The sequence below is a fragment of the Pongo abelii genome, chromosome 3, assembly GCF_028885655.2.
Source record: "Pongo abelii isolate AG06213 chromosome 3, NHGRI_mPonAbe1-v2.0_pri, whole genome shotgun sequence".
In the NCBI taxonomy this organism is placed as follows: Eukaryota; Metazoa; Chordata; class Mammalia; order Primates; family Hominidae; genus Pongo; species Pongo abelii.
This window is the reverse complement of record NC_071988.2, coordinates 100,267,806-100,284,976: the sequence shown is the minus strand read 5'-3', so window position 1 is coordinate 100,284,976 and position 17,171 is coordinate 100,267,806. Positions and strand designations below refer to the sequence as shown.

General features: G+C 37.3%; 1 long non-coding RNA gene across 4 annotated transcripts in view; it reads right to left on the bottom strand.

Moving 5' to 3' along the window:
* LOC129059015 (uncharacterized) overlaps positions 1–17,171 on the bottom strand; it is a 179,020-nt gene that overhangs the window by 57,491 nt on the left and 104,358 nt on the right. For all 4 annotated transcript variants that reach the window (XR_010139734.1, XR_008524591.2, XR_008524592.2 and 1 more), the window contains one exon: positions 16,617–16,770. This is a non-coding gene — a long non-coding RNA (uncharacterized LOC129059015). The remainder of the gene's footprint in view (positions 1–16,616; positions 16,771–17,171) is intronic.

The following is a 17,171-nucleotide window of genomic DNA, read 5'->3' as shown; positions in this document are numbered from 1 at the left end:
ACATGTTCTTTCTAAGGTATACAACACCTTGCCCAATGCCAGGCACACAGGCATCCTAATATTATTTGTTGAATAAATGAATGAACGTAATTAAATTAAATGCCCAAAGCATAAAGACTTCAAGTTGTGCATTTCTATGCCAAAACAAAACTCTAAGAACTTCATGATCTTCAGTTTACAGTTTGTCACCAGGTTCATCAGAATGTACTCAGAATTTAACAGAATATCAGTGTTAGTCACTTGTCAGAATGGACAAAATGTTCTCAGGAAGATTTTACTGAAGGTAAGGGGACAGTACTTAAAATTTACTTTTAAAAAAGTATGGCAGCGCACCAGCATGGCACATGTATACATATGTAACTTACCTGCACGTTGCGCACATGTACCATAGAGCCTAAAGTATAATAATAATAATAATAATAATAATAATAATAAAAAAAAAAAAAGTATGGACAACTTCTGAAGTACAAATTTTTTTTCGGAATTAAAAAATACGTCGAGAGTAAGTCCCTAAAGAAGTTCACTATTGTTTTGATGGAAGTTTATTTTTTCTACCCTGATGATTTCCAACATGGGATTAGAAAATCTTTTGATATAAATGGAAACGTGCCAGAATTTTTGACTAACACATTTTATTTGATTATTTTGTAAATGAATTGTATGTGAAGGAAACAACCACCCTCATGAAGTTAGCTATGCATGTTTCTAAAAAAAAAAGAATTGAAGTTCAAAAAATTTGATATTTATTCTGTACAATAATAATTGCTAACACTTACACAATGCCAAGCACTGTTCTAAGCACTTTACACATACAAAATTAATTAATTAAATTCTAACAATAATCCTATAGAGGAGATACAATTACTATCCCTATTTTACAGGCAAAGAAACTGAGATATAGAGAGCTAAAATAACTTACTGTGTTCCAAGGACTGCAACACTCTACGTATGTTAACTTATTTAATCTTCATAACAACCTTATTTTACAAGTAAGGAAACTGAGGCACAGGGAGCTATAACTTGCTCTTGTTCATCCAATTAGTAAGTCATGGAGCTGGGATTGAGCCCAGGGCAATCAGTTCCAGAGTCCACACTCCTGACTACTATGCCATTCTGCCTCCTTTAGCTGCAATATCTGTGCCAAGTTAGCACTGTAAAGTAGGACGATAATTGCCTAGTGAGACCTTAAAGAAAGTGTGAGCTCCTCAGGAGAGAACAGTAGCCCTGCTACACATATTTGGCACCAATCATTCAATCAGAATTTTAAAATACCACAAAGGACTTAGCGAATGCAATTTATGAAAATTTTATCTTATACTTTCCCTAATAAAATCCTATACAAGAACTTTTAAATCATCTTGAGCCCAAATTAATTCAATTATTAAAGTCCTTCTGTATGTTTTGTTTTGCTTCTCTCTTGCTCGCCTTAGTCCCAAGTTTGGAACATTGTGCCATTAAGTTAAAAATGCAAATACCACATGAAAGAGTCTATGTGTCTATTTCACATTCATTTTTAAAATTTGGTAATTAGATGTCTTTGGATATTTATAAAGAAATGCAGATATCTAGACAAATGTCCACCTCAGCATTTATGGCTCTTATTGAAAAATAATTGCTCTCATGCTCTCCTTCATTTGTTGTTTTTTTGTCTAGCACTTAATACACACACGTATGCATACAAGGGTGTTAACCTTGATGGTCTGCTCCTTAACCTAAACTATCCTCTTTGTTATCATGATAACGGTCATATTAATGGTCAGGCCTATTTCTTAAAGAGACTTTGTTCTCTATGGGGACTCAGCATAAATATACCAATAATAATCACTCATGTTCAGATGTTCTATCAACCTACCTTGGAGATGAAGGCTGGCCCCAGCAATGATAACTCTTTTCACCATCCTGAGTAAAGATGCAGACAACAGAAGTACACAGAACACCATGATGACCTCTGACCTTCACGCCTGAGGTCACTGGGCTCCAAAACAAGAGACAAGACCCATGTGGTCATGGGAATCTCAAAGAGACATTTCTAACCATAACCTGGCATTTCTTAATGAGCTCACATTGCTTAAACTCTAAGTTATGGTCAAAAGAAAAACATCTCTTTATCAACAGGTAAAGATTTTGAAATCGTAAAATAAATTCAGCAGTTGAAAAAAATAAATAACTGAAATATCCACTTTCCCATGGCAATGTGGTATTTTAAGCTAGGCATTTTCTTTGAGAGTTTCCTACTGTTTGGATTGAAATCAATAAAAACAAAGAACCAAATGCTTCATAGCTCTACTAATATTTCTTTTTCTTTTTTAAGTGTGTCTTGGAGACAACTAATGATAATCAAAAACTACATAGTGATTAGGTTCCCCTAATTTAACACTTCACCCTAACATTCATAACCTTGGATAAACCCCCATTTCTCAGTCTAAAACAATTTTGCAAAGAAGAAACTGTATTAATCTTTATTTTTCCTTTTATCTCTCAGAAATACCCCGGAGCTCATTGTAACACCTATTTTCCCCATGTTTGTTGCAGTACAATGTTATGGTAAAAAATACAACAAAATCGTTCATGTACTCAGGGATAAAGACTGAGACAAATCCTATTTATAGTATATTCTATACCATACTATGCCAAAGTCAGCTGGGCTCGTGAATCTTTTTTAAAACGATAATGCCTTAAAGACTTCAGGGAGGTTATCCTCTACATTGATACCAGGAAAAATACAAGAGTAGGAATTACATGAAAAAATAATCTGCCTCTTCTGTTTAACATGTTTAACATAACAGCTTTAAATCCTATCTGATATTGAGCAAAAATCTAGATGAAAGAGTTAAATCCACTGCATAAACTATACATATATATATCGAGCCACAAAGTACAGAACAAACAGAATAGGGCCATCGGCATGTGGCAGCTCCAATACATCTAGAGTCTGTATCACTTAGTGACTGTGTAATCCCTAGTTTTTGAGAGGAGACAAGTAGTCACTAAGAAGAAAAACTATTGATCTACCAACAACTTTAATACAACCTTGAAAGAAATTCTATTCAAAACCCAGAAGCCTCCCTCAGTGTAACAGTTAAATTACCGACTCCTAGGCAAAACAAAAATCCTGCCCTTAGGCAGTTATCAGCATGATTCTTTATTTGAAGTCTTTACACGCTGTTCAAGGGAGACCCTGATAGTTTGGCCAAAAGGAAACAACACATCCAGTGAGTAGCTCCATGTAGGGCAAGAAAAATGGAGCGTCCCAGTATGAAGAATATTAAATTATTATGGCTACAACGGGGGGCACAGTTGTTAGTGGCCCCCTCCCACTTACGTTCCTGCTCCTCTCTTCCCTGCAGTGAGTGTTCATCGTCATATCTAATATTCAAATGCTTTGATAATAATAAAATTGTCAAGATAATAGCAGGAAACTTTAAGTAGAAACTCAACTTTCAAAAGCCAGCTGTGTTCTTCCCTGATTGATCTTCCTAAGACGCCTTCCAAAAGCAAACATTTTTATTTAAAAATTAGAACAAAGGTCCTATTATATGTAAATATATATGCACAGGGTCTAAGTTTAGAAGCACAAATTGCACATCGTTAATTCAATACTACAAATGGTCAACAGAATGAATGCTATGAGAGAGAGATAGGCAAAGGAAATTGGCTGCATAAGGAATGGGGCAGTAGAATGGGAATGAATCTTTCTTAATTTAACATTCTGTTTGGGTGGTGTGTTTTCTTCTATCCAAAGGCCTTTAAGTGGATGCATGAAGTAGACAAGCTCTTAAATCAGGGAACAATCGCCCATGTGGGCATTATTGATGGCACCTTGTTCGAATAAGCAGTTCAGGCTTCTTTATTTCCTTTCATTTGACATGACATTCCATTCAATAGAGCCAGTGAGGTGAGGTGTAATGTGGTTTTTAGGAAGAACACTAGTATTGTTAACATGTTCAATATCTGTACTTCTTAAGGTTGATTCAGAAAACTTTGCTCTTTTGTCCCAATAAAATAATGATTGCAGGAAAACACTTTTGCTCTCTTTTCTTAGTCAATGCTGTTTGGTCTACAGGCATTTTAGATAAAAAGTACCAATGGATCAGAAGAAAAAAAAAGTAGCAGCTGGACACTAAAGCTCTGTAGGTGGCTGCTGATAAATACAGTATTGTAACTTGCTGGCATGAGCCCTCTCAGAGTGTTCTGAATACAGGTCAAAAGGCTTGACAAATTCAGAAGTCAATTTTAAATTATAATCTATATGCATGTAAATCCTTATTCCTGCCACCCAAAAGGATATTTTTTTCCTTTCTTGGTTACATTGATATGAACAGACTTTTGTTTATCTTTCCACACAGACTTATATCAATATAGCCATCAGAATCACCAAAATGCAAAATGCAGTTTAAAGCAGTGGCGGTCATTGCTTTAAGGGGGAATAATCTGTTTTTTTATATTATACATGTAAAAAGAATATCCTTTAGTTAAACTTTTTGAAATAACTTTTTGGAAAGAAAAGCATTATAGAAAGATAAACGATTGCTTATTTCCATGTTGTTATCATGTGATACCAGTAGGTACTCTTCCTCAATTCATATCATTTGGCCACATTTGCTCAATTGTTCTTTGTCTTCCAGCACTTGTGCTTCCCATTTTCATGGAATTAATTACTAATTGCTTGTATTCCTCTTCAGAAGTATTGTCTTATTCATATATTTTTCTTATCTCCATACCGAAGTTTTAAATTTCTCAAGGTCAAGGAACCATGTGTTTTATTGACTCTTTGCATTTCTTCAAAGTAAGCCTCTCCGTTCAATGTGAATGTTTAGCAAAATAGTTGACAGTTTATAAAGAGGAAAAAAGAAGAGATATAAGAAGGCTATAAAACAATTTCCAAGCAGTGGTCATTTTTGCAGAAGTAGAGTCAGAGGAGTGGAGCTATTACATAATTCTGATGTGTTTGACTTTTTAATTATGATAATATATTCTTTTATAATAAAAAAAGTAAAATAATCTTTAAAGAAAAGGAAGATCTGAAGAGGCACACTAATGTTCACCTTGAATGTTCCAATCCAAATACACTCCTGCCTTATTAATGAATAGCAGAAGTGATAAGATAAGGTGAAGAGATGGAGATAAAAAATGTTATAGAGCTTGCTTCAATATGAAAAATGAGGAAATTTTTGCAAAGATGGTTTAAAGAAAAAAAAATGAGGAGTACGTACCTTTTAATCTGGACCTTGACTTAACCTATGCAAGTGGAGAAAATAAATGGTGTTATCTTGAAAAGATATGGAATGGCATCACATGATATGTCATCTACTAATGTTGGCATTCATTCATTCGACAATTTTTTTAAACATCTACTATATGCCAGGTATTTTTCCAGGAACTGAGAATTAGCAGTGAATAAAACAGGTAAAATGTCATTGTCATCACTGAATTACATTTAGTTGAGGGAAATAGACACTAAACACTAAATCATTTAATAAAACAAGGCTTGGTGATAAGTGCATTGGAGAACAATTCAGTAGGAAAGGGCAACTGCAAGTTCAGTAGGTAGTGAGGATGGTTGCAATGAATAGCTGTGAATTCCAGGCCTTGTCTCCTTATCTCGAATGCTGCCTTCAAGCTTTACTTCAGCCCCAGCAGGTGTAAGACTAGGGTTACACAGATGACAAATGCATATAAAAGTTGCTCAGTTGACTCCAATGCCAGAAACCCCTGCAACCTCTTGCTCTTGACCTGGAGCCACACAGAGATGGCCTGCTGCAAAAACACTTTCTTTTTGTCAATTACAAAATAATAGAACTTTAGGGAAAAACTAAAATCTCTTCTACCAATAGCACAAAATTCATGGAATTATAGTATGTTGGGGGTTCCTTCAAATTCAATTTCTTCCACACCTGAAATGGGTTTTATGAAAACAAGTTTAAACCTAAAGACAGCCTGGATGCCTTAAAAATGTTTACCATTAAATGGGAGTTGATGGAGGTTTTTATAGGGCCTAACACATATATAATTTGGGAAGAAAAGGAATCCTAATATATGAACAAGAATTAGATATAAAAGTGAATAAATATGTAAATCAGAAAATAAAATAAAGCAGATTATATAATTCAAAAGCTGACAAACACCATAAATATCACAGAATCTAGAATAATCCAGTCTAGCTTCTGACTCCATACATTTTAAATCTCCTTCATACCCACATATTCTAATGACAGGCTTCATAGAACACAGCCTCTGGCCTTATTCTTTTGTGTCATAATGAGGGATAAATCAGCTCAGCATCAGAAGATGTTTTTATACCAAGACATCCTACAATAATTTAACTACCCCTAGAAGTGACTGCAAACTACATATCTATGTCCCACTAAACCCAAACAAAATGTGTCTCCAACTTAACTTCCCTCAGCCATATTCCAAATATCCCATGGCCACTCAGTACCACTCAACTACAGTGGAAGTAATAATCTCACAAGGTTTCCATATTTCACAGAGAAACTGAGGCTCAGTTTGACCTGAGGTAAAAACAACAGTAAACCTCAAGGCTGGAATTTCAAAATTGGTTCTTTTTACTATGCTAAGTGTGTTTTTTCACTGAAAGTTTCAAATAATTAGCAAATAAAAGTGAATATAGGAGAAAGACAAAAAAAGAGATGAATATCACTAATTGAAAGATTTTAGTAAACAAAAGCTAAAAACTGGAACCAGGTAGTCAAGGATAACATATAAACAAAGTGCAATTTAAAAATACTACAGAAATCAACTAATAGATTCTAGCCTCCAGAATAATCTTTAGAAAAATTACTCAATAGATGCAAAAATAGAGAGGGCAAAAAGAGAATTCAATTCACCCAACACCTTTCTCTATCACCAGCTCCCAACCCAGCTCATCACCCATCCTTTTATCCTTTTGTTACAGCTTTCCCTATTCAGCTGTCTGGCTACCTACTGGGTGGAACAGGCTGTTTCTCACTGTGCCTCTCTCCCAGCTTGTCAACTGAAATCATCTTGGAATTATAAGCCATTGGTATATTCCTGAAATAAGATATTATATCAAACACTTCACACGTCTCTATGATAAAAAAAAACCAAAGAATTTTTGAAAGAATCAGCTTTTCAAATAATATGTATTGAGGCCCTATTATTGCTAGGTACTGTTCCAAGCTCCAGACTACTACAGGGAGCAAGACAAGCAGACTCTGTCCTCAAGGAGGTTACATTCTAAGTAGAAGCCAACAATGAGTACTTACATTAATTAAGAAAAACTTTTGAGATTGATAAATGCTATGAAGACAAAATAGTTATAAGGAGGACTGGGTGAACTTCTATAGAGAGAAGAAGTGACATTTGTGTTGAGATGAGTGGGACAGGAAGAAAACAACCACAAGGAGACCAGGAAAAAGAACTTTCCAAGAAAAAGGTACAGCAAGTGCAAAGTTCCGAAAGGGGAGATGAATTGTGCATGTTCCATTTACAGCAAGAAAGTCAGTATAGCTGTAGCTTCACGGACAAGACAGACATTGAGGGAGATAATGTCAGAGAGATAAGCAAGACTAAAATACATAAGACCCACAGCTCTATGAGCTTGGATTTTTACTAATGAGCTTGAATTTTTTCTGGTAACAAAAGAAGTCATTGGATGTCTTTAAGCAGTAAGTAATGTGATCTTATTTCCACTCTAGAAAAATCATTCTGCTGCATAAGAGAAATGGTGTAAAAGGAGAGAGAGAGAGAGAGAGAGAGAGAGAGAGAAAGAGAGAAGCCAAGCCAGAAATTGAAGTTTGAGAACAGTACATCTTAAAAATTGTTTAAAGTCACGGCACTGCCTGAGATCACCTGAAGAAAAATGCTACATTTAGTAGAAAGCAGGGCTGAGGAGAGAACCTGCCAAAGTTTAAAGATATGGGAGAGAAGGCAACTGGAATTAGTCTGCTGCCCTAACTCTCAGGCCAATGAGCCAAATACAACAAGTAGTAGGAGTCTCTATATCTGAACATTATGTGGGAATTGGACATAACCACCCTCTTCCAACTGCCCAGAGGTAGAGCAAGAATGATGTGAATTAAGCTTTTTCAATGCTAATATCTGCACTGAAGAAACTTCACAGATAGGGCATACATGCTTGGGTTTCTTGACTGAAGACAGTCTAGTGACTCACGGTGATCAGATGTTACATTTGAGGAAGATAGACTCGAAGGCCTCAGAGAGACAAGCAGATGGGATGTAGGAGTAGGAGAATAGGGATAATTAAGAGAAGAAAAGAGGCAGAGCAGGGAGAAGTGAAAGATGGGGAAAAAAAACAGTACAAACTGAAGGTAAGAGAATGGCATAAGAGCGAAGCTATGTCACAGAGTATAGAGTAGGTGATTGTTGGCAGTACACAGATTCTTAAATATATTTATGTATTTAATTTTACAGTTGTTTTCTCTTTTGGCAAGTTGTTTTTGCTTTGTATTTCCATGAGTGATAGAGAGTTTCAAATTTTTAAACATTTATTTAAGAAAAAATACAAAATCAGTCTAAGGAAAAAAAATTAAGGATACCAATTTCTTAATCTACAGGATCCTAATGAGTACAATGGAATATAACCTGCTTTTCAGGATTGCTGTGATGATTAGCAATGGGGGTTATAAATCATCTAGCACAATGCCTATGAGGTTTTCAATAATTATTAACTAACATAATTACTATTAGTATTTTAAGTACCTAGCATGTGCCAAACTTAACAAAAACTATTTTATTAATGAAACCCAGAGAAAAACAACAGAAAAGTTTTTTAAAAGAGAAAATGGAGAAACAATTAGATTATAAGATTAGCAAAAACAAGAATGGTATTAATGATAATAATGCAAAAATGAATTGGAAAGTAAAGAGTTGATTAGAAGAAATTAAGGAGATAGGAATAAAATTAGGAGTCAGGAAGTATGGAGAACAAGACGGTGACTTACGATTTTTAGATGGAGCTGAAGGGTCTAGTGCCAAGATGGGGCTTGACTGATTAGGTTGCTAACTAAGCATAGAAGAACAGAAACAAGTGTTCTTGACCTGGGAACCATGAGTGGGTACTGGGTGATTACTAAACCTTTAAAACCAGGTGATAAAATATTACATATGCAAGTATGAGAGCAAGTATTTTTCTGAGAAGAGGATCCCTGGCTCCCATCAGATGTTCAGAGATTTGTGACCTCAAATTTTTAAATACTGCTGACTATGAGCCAGATCAACTAGTTAACTGAAAGTATCAAAAGCTTTATCTCTGTATAGGCAGTGTCCCAAGTTTGTCAAGTATTGGAACAATGCTGTACTTAAGGTAGCTAGAACAGAGGGGCCGAGTGTTGAGCTGAATCTATAATGAGCAAGTCATGGTCCTATCACCAGCATTTTTCAAAACAGACTTCTGATAAGCCATGGCCAGATCTATTATAGACCTGGTAGGCAAAGAAGCAATTGGTATAAGAAAAAATGTCACCATGGCACAGCAAGATTTCCCTTTGAAGACAATGAGATTGATATCACATAATGAGATTCTAAGCATTATAGATGGTGGTGAGCGTGCCTAACTGACTTCCTGTCTCCACAAGGGCTGCCCTGACCACCAAACCTTGGGTGTATCTCTGAGGAAAAGGCGGGGAAAGGAGAGCCATTTTCACACACTTGTACTCCTAATCTCATTGTGCCCTTTTCACTACTTGTTTTCTGATTCAATAATAAACTGAAATTACCAGCAACCTTAGACCAACAATCAAAAGCATCTTCATATCAGGCAATCCTTAGGGAACCAAGAGTCAGCCAGCCCCAGGAAGCTCTGCAGAGCTATATGGAGATTGCTTTGGGCCTGTTTTATCACAACTCAGTACTCCCATAAATATCTTTAATTTCAAAAGCAAACTTACAACTTAGCACTTTAGTTGAAACATTGATGGGACTTATTTCCATCGTTGTATAAATAGCTCATCCTGAAAAATGTCTTCTTTGTTTATTTAATAAACTTTAATTTATCCAAACAAGAGAAGCAAGAGAAAGTGGGGCCCTCCCATAAAAGAGGCCAAATTTAAAAGGAAAATGTATTAATAGATTCTAGAATATATTTTGAAATATCTGTCTTTCCTAAATATTCCTAAACATTTATAATTTCCCCCTACTGGCCATTTCTTACTGCACGTTTTAAAGATGAGAAAAAACAGTGAAGAATGTATTTCTCATGGTTGAAAGGGTGCCACAATGCAAGCTCTATAAAGCCTCCAGTAGAAACTGTTAAGAAACAAAGCTATCAGAGCACCGGAAGAAATTATGGTACATTAATAGATGCATAAATGATTCAAACAATATCAATGACTTAAGACGTTGATTTTTTTTTTTTAATGTCAGCTCAGCATCCAGCTCTAGTAAAGAGTGACACTTTCTTGGCTAATGTGAACAACAACAAAAAACTACCAAACCCTGTTTCATAGTGGGTTAGGAGAACTAATTCTTGATAATCTCATCCCTTGAAGACAAGGTTCCTTACTTCAAGAGCTAGGAGAAACAGAATCCAAGCAGACATTATTAGCATAATTTTATATAGAACATTTTTAGCTTTGTATATAAATGTGAATTTCTCATCTTGGAATGTATATTTTTCTCTCAACTTGTTCCATTTATAGCTAAGAACAAAACAGGGGGTCTTGTATAGTAACGTGTAGGAAAAATATAAAGGAATATAGTTGACAGTGCCAAGTCAAACAGACATTCAGAGTCACATACATATCAAACCTTCTCATGGGAATAAAAAACAGTGACATCTTCTATTATCATGTTTTTCCTCCCAGGTGGAGCAATGAGGAGCCTGGAGTATTTGGTGACCTGCATTGAAACCCACATTGGAAGGGCTTCCTCCCCTGAAAGGGTCTCCTTTCTTTCTCTGAAGTTCCTCCTGCAGATAACCGAGTGTAGGCTCAGAGAGGTGCGGTGTGGGACAGAGAAAGGGAAAAAACCCTTTCTTCACACTCGTGCTGCTCTGAATGCGGACCATCTGTGCCCCCAGCTGGAGCTCCGGCAATGGTCTGGCACTTGAACCACACCATATTTACAGATCTAAACACAAATGGCTACTGCCTGATTGTTTCATGATTCATTAGTCAGACAAGCTCTCCTCTCCCGCCAGCACAGCTGTTACAGAGTAAACCTTTGTCACTTAATAGGCCTGATTATTACTTTCCATCAAAGGTATTGATCTGTGTCACCTCTGCTTAAGGGAATGGGGGAGAAGAAAAGAGGGGAATAAAATGTACCAGGAAAACAGGAACCAGATGAAGAAGGAGGAGGGCAAGCGAGGGGCATTAGGCGAGATCGGCGACAGTGGCTTCCTCCCTTGCTCTGTCCTGCGTGCCCTGAATATCTGAATTCGTGACTGGCTTTCTTGGGAAGAAGAGCCATGCCTCACATGGCGGACAGCCCTGCGCCCCCGAGACCACCGCAGTCACAAACTCTGATCACGCAGAGCATTGCTCAACCGCGGGCGCAGGGTGAACTGAACCGGAAATCTGTATCAATTAATAAACCAAGCCAGTGTGCCGAGAAAGTACAGGCTCTGGAGGGAATTTTTTATAGCTCCTTTAATTATCTCCTTTTGTTTAACAAATAAAGTGAAGCTATAACCCTGGGCTGTTCCCTGCCTGAGACGCAGGGCAGTCGCCTCTCTCGAGAGGTGCTCCTGCCTGGCTGCCAGGCGGCACAGAGCGAGCACGGGCCGCGTGGACGCCAGCTTGGCACCCTGCCGGCGCCTGTATGCTCTCCTTCTCTAGCGCACTGCCCTGGCTCTTTTCATCACTTTCCTCACTTTTTCCTTTCTTAAAAAATACTCAAAGAAACACAAAGTGGGAGGATTTCTTGGGTAGGAGAAGACAAAGGCTCTCAGAAATTAGAGTAACTCCATAAAAATCCAGGTAAAGATTCTCACCAACATCACCACCATAGCAATTATTTGAGAAGCACGAAATTAAAAAAGGGAGACCAGAAGCATCTATCCAGCTTTCTGATTCGCCTACCAGCAAAGGAAACCCAGAAAGACTAGGAAACCTCCTCCTGTCACACAGCTTTTAGGGTGGTGCACCTGAATCTGAGAGAAAAGTCCCCTAGTAATCAGTTCAGAGCTCTTTCCATTCTATCAACCAGCCTTCCAAAAACCAGCATCTCAATTCAGACCGCAATGCTTTTAACTAATATTGTAGTTCCCACGGCCCTATTAAAAAAAAAAAAAAAAAAATCATAAAAGAATGAGACCTTTGTTCAGAGCTTGTGGAATTAGCCTCAGTATAGTCACACTTTTACAACTATATTCATATCATAGAGGAACGCCTGACTTCATATAGTACACATATGTATATGCATGGATATTATACACAAGGAACCCCAATGCATTCATGCATGAAAAATCGGCCTTGCTCTTACAACCACTTAAGAGCTCCAGCCCTCTGAGATTCCAACAGAGGCTAGTTCCCTTCTCTTTTGTCTCCATACACTCATTGCAACTGTTACCCAAATCTAGTATATTAATGAGATCTTTATGACTCTTTTTCCCCAGAGCTCATCCTCCAATTGTAAGGACATCGTCCATCTTAGTTCACAAAAGGTCAGCAGCTTTGCTAAGTACATCACGGCTTGTTTTATGGTGTTCACCACAGATGACAGACTGACTAGCCTGAACATTGGGATTTTCCACTTGTGTGATTGTCAACAGAAGCAAGAGACAAGTCTCACCCTGCCAACTCAGTCCATTCAGAAGGGAATGGTCAGAACACGGTTTGCTTACATTTCTATTTCCAAAGACGTTGTTAATGAGTACAGCATTGATATATGAATGGGCTGTGACCCTGGGAAGCTGAACAGCCCATTTCATACTTACTTTACTCTCAGTAGGCCCCTTGCCAAGGGTACGATGCAAATGGCTTGAGAGTACTTCTGACCCAGTCCAGATTTTACTGAGTAATCTGGCAATGAAAGACCCTCTGTCCCATTTCTATGCCTATAGTTCTCTAGGTGGTTTGATTGTTATACTTGATATCCATGTCCAGTACCATCTAGACTTCTCGCCTTCCTTCTTCCTAGTTCCCAAATGGCAATGGGAATTTTACTTCTTGGAGCAAAATATAAATTAGGCAGGTAGTGTGTATTTCAGTACCCTTAAAAAATGTTTCACTGAAATTTTATCCTTAATTATTTCATCAAAAACAGAATGCAGATATGGAAGCAAATGAAATCTTACTAATAGCCAACTTTCAGCTTTGCAGCTTTCCAAATCAGAGTTTCTTTTTGTAAGTTATGTCTATCAGTTGACAGGACCAATATGATTTTACATGGGTACAGTTTGCCAAACAGGAACTCCACATAATATAGTGCACTTGAAATTCATATAAAAGAAAGCTGTCAGCAAGTGAAAACATTAAAATAAAGGGCATTTGTTCTTAACAGGGAAGGAAAATCAGCTTATAACCACAAAAAAGAAACTGATTGGCAAGAATTCATGTCAAAATGCCAAGGTACTAAAAATACACTTTGATATTTGCTCTGCTTATATTCCACTCGATAATTTGGCTTTGAATCTAAATATGCATTTCTCCCAGCATATCAACAAAATGGACCTTACCTGGAAATCTACCTATGGTGACAAAGAGCACTTGGAAGTATGCTCTATTTAAAAAAAAAAAAAAAAAAAATCCTTAAATTTTTTTAAAGACATCTGACCAATGGTTGAAGGAGCTTAAAAAATCCTGGTGAGGCAGAAAGTATAGGTATACTCTCTGCACTTTACAGATGGGATTCTGATGTTAATAAGTTCAAGATAGAGAAATATCATCAAACAATTTTTTCATAATATATTTAAAGCTCCTACAAGTGGGTATCCACTACGTGGAATGCAAAAAAGCTGTGATCAGAACTCCAGGAAGACCTACATGATTGTAAACAAAAACAAATATCACTAGAAAAACAATGTCCAAGATCATCCCAAGGCCTTTGTCTTTGGAAAAAGCATGGGAGAAAATCAACTTTCTGCCTTCCAGTGTGCTCACATATTCTGGAGGTAGCCATGCAGAATGGGCTTGAGTCTGGGTACTTTCTACCCAGAGTAAAATAAAACATACATGTGCAGTCAATTAAAACAATGTGCCTTTATAAATAGGCATAACACTTGTTCTTACATAGCTACATTACTTAACTAAATATACATTTAACAGCTGGGACTAAAACCCAAAAAATACATATAGCAGATTGCAATGAAAACCTACAGTTGTATTTAGTTACCTACACATTTTAATCTGGTGCATGCAACCAAAGCCAACAGTATTCAGAGTTGGATAATTGTGCTTTCTTGCTCTTAGAAATGTCAACACCAAAGCATGTTCTGGAAAATGCCTTTTTCTTTAAATATTTTTTATTTATTTTTTCTACATTTTTATGGGGTGAATGTACACAGAATTTTTTTAATGCATTGCATTTATATTTCTCATTTCTAAGTTTAAAAGCTAACACAGTGAATCCTAAAATGTCTCCAGTCAATGTGATATGGGTGTAGATTATAAAATAAGTAAGTGTATAAATGAGTGAATAATAGCCAACACAACTCACTATGCAATAACTACACATATATTAACTCATTGAATCATAAGAATAACCTAAGAATTAACCCTATTATTTCCCAAATTTTACAGATGAGTAAACTGAGTCACAGAGAGGGTAAATAACCTGCCATATGATATACAGCTGTTAAGTGGGGTTGCTGGAATTCATTTCAGGTTGTCTGGTTCCAAAGTCCATGCTCTTGAACTAAAGTTACAGATACAGATAATACAAAGAAAGAACGAATGAAGGAATGAAAGGAGAAAAGGAGGGAGGGTAGGAGGAAGGAAAGGAATCAAGGAAGGAAAAAGAGGAAAGAAGGAAGGAAGGAAGGGAGGGAGGGAGGAAGGGGTACTGCCTCTATAACACAATGGGGAAATTTGAAAAACGTTCTTGAGGAATGAAAGCAAGTCTTTCTGAAAACCAGAACAGGTCTTTTTGGAGAAAAGGAGGAAAGAGGTGTGTCTGATGCCAACTGAACCTGCTATGAGAGGAGCTAGGTAGAGGAGAAATGACTGCAGATTTGGTCTGTCTGTGCCGGCTCTCAGGGCCTCCCTTTCATGAATGTATCCATCTGCTCCAGAATCCTAAACATTTCAATCAATACTCCTCTCTGCTTGGCGTTAAGAAGATGTCAAGGAATAAGATACCTGGAAATCTACAATGCAATTGTGGTAATGCATGGTCACTTTGCCACGGTGAGTGCGCTCTGCTTCATGCCAAGGAGTGGAGCCTGCCTTCTTGCCAGCAGCCCAGACATTCAGCAAACAGACCACACAGCAGAAGCAGCAGGCACAGAAGCAGAAGGGATCTGTCCACCAGAAGAGAAATCTTCCATACATCCATGGGAAAAAAAAATATACACACGATGGGAAGAATAGACTAACGCTGACAATAGTGGCAGAGTGTTTGTGATGAGAGAAAGTAATTGAAACTCAGCAGTAATGCTGACTGGGAACAGAAATACCGGGGAACAACACGTCATTCAGTGTAAACTCAGAGAAGCAGACCACACAAATAACAGAAACATCAGTCATTGTTTTTTGGACTTAGGCAGACCAGGAAATCAAGACCATCAGAAGCTTTAGCACAGATGCCTGAGAGTGCTGAGGTTTGAAGGAGCCGAGGGTTTGTTTTAATTATTTTCTTTTTTCTTTGTTACATTAGGCTCCTTTGGGGTAGCTGCGTCTAGTGTTTTAAAGAGTAGAAACAAAGACTTTATCCATGTGACCCTATTTGGAACCTTTTACATTTATATTGGTACAGGTGTTTTCAAATAAAGCCTTCCAATAAATTATGACCTTCAACTTCTAGATGAAGTAGTGTTGGTTTTCACTGTGGTAACTATATCAGAATGTTGAGTATAGTACTAAGAATTAATATAGTTATCATTTAGGGAATACTTACTGTGGACCTTTCAGGCATGGTATAAGTGCTTTATGTACATTAATATTCACAAAATCCTGAAGGAAGTGCTGGTACCCCCATTTTACAGAAAATAAAATTGAGACTGACAGAGGTTACAGAGCCAGGAAACGGCAGAGTCAGGATTCCACCACAGGTTTGTTGGGATCCAAAGCCCTTGTTGCCTTCAGAATTGTCATTAGAAATATTAAAATAACTACACTCCAGACAGCAGTCCTGAGGTTTACCCTCAGTGCACCCATGATTGGGCTGGCACTCATGACTGCTTGAACCTTCATCCACTGGAACAAGCAGGGGCACCACAACAGTGCGACAGTGGGAGTATTGGAAGGAGCCTTGGATGAGATTTCAGACGAGCTGGGTTTGGGGCCTGACTAGGTTTCTAATTCTTGATTCCCTTGCACATGTTCTCATGCCTCTGAATCTCGGTTTCTAAATCTCCACAAAATGGTGACAAAGAGACTTATGTTATTAGACTTGACATTGGGTGATTAAATGAAAAATATGATATAAAACACTCCAGAAATGAATGTTTTAAGCCTATATAGCTACGTGATACTCTCAGGTGGTAACTCTCTGGTTTACACTAAAATACTCACCCAAACAGAGGTCAGTGTCTTCCCCTCATCACTGCTTTCTCTCAGACAGCAGCCACAGGCATTAGATGCTACCATGAGAAACATTCTCCAAATGCTAGAAATTGTGCAGGATGAACATGAGCAAGATGACCATAAATTGGGTGTAAGCCCAGCCCTGGGAAAAAGACAGAAAAGGAGTTGGAAATTTTTGAAGTGCTCTGCATTATAAAGGACAAAAAGGGATGAATAATTCCCTATTTTCGTAATGCATGTTGTTGGGATTAGCATATGGTGAAGGCAAGAATACTAAATCCTGTTGCCTTCTGACTGCATCATTATACGGAATGTAAACTTGCATGTATCTATGAGGTATTCAAAAATGCCCAGGCTTATCAAAATTTCATTTTTGCCTCCAATTTCAAAATTGTGCCCTTTTTTCCTAGAAAGATGCAAAATCAAGACTCTTACTAGGTCTTGTGGCTTTATATCCCTTGAATTGCATTTAAATGTAGTTTCAAAGTCCCCAGATTTCTACCAATGTAACCAGAATTTTCAAGAATTTAACTTCTTAAATTA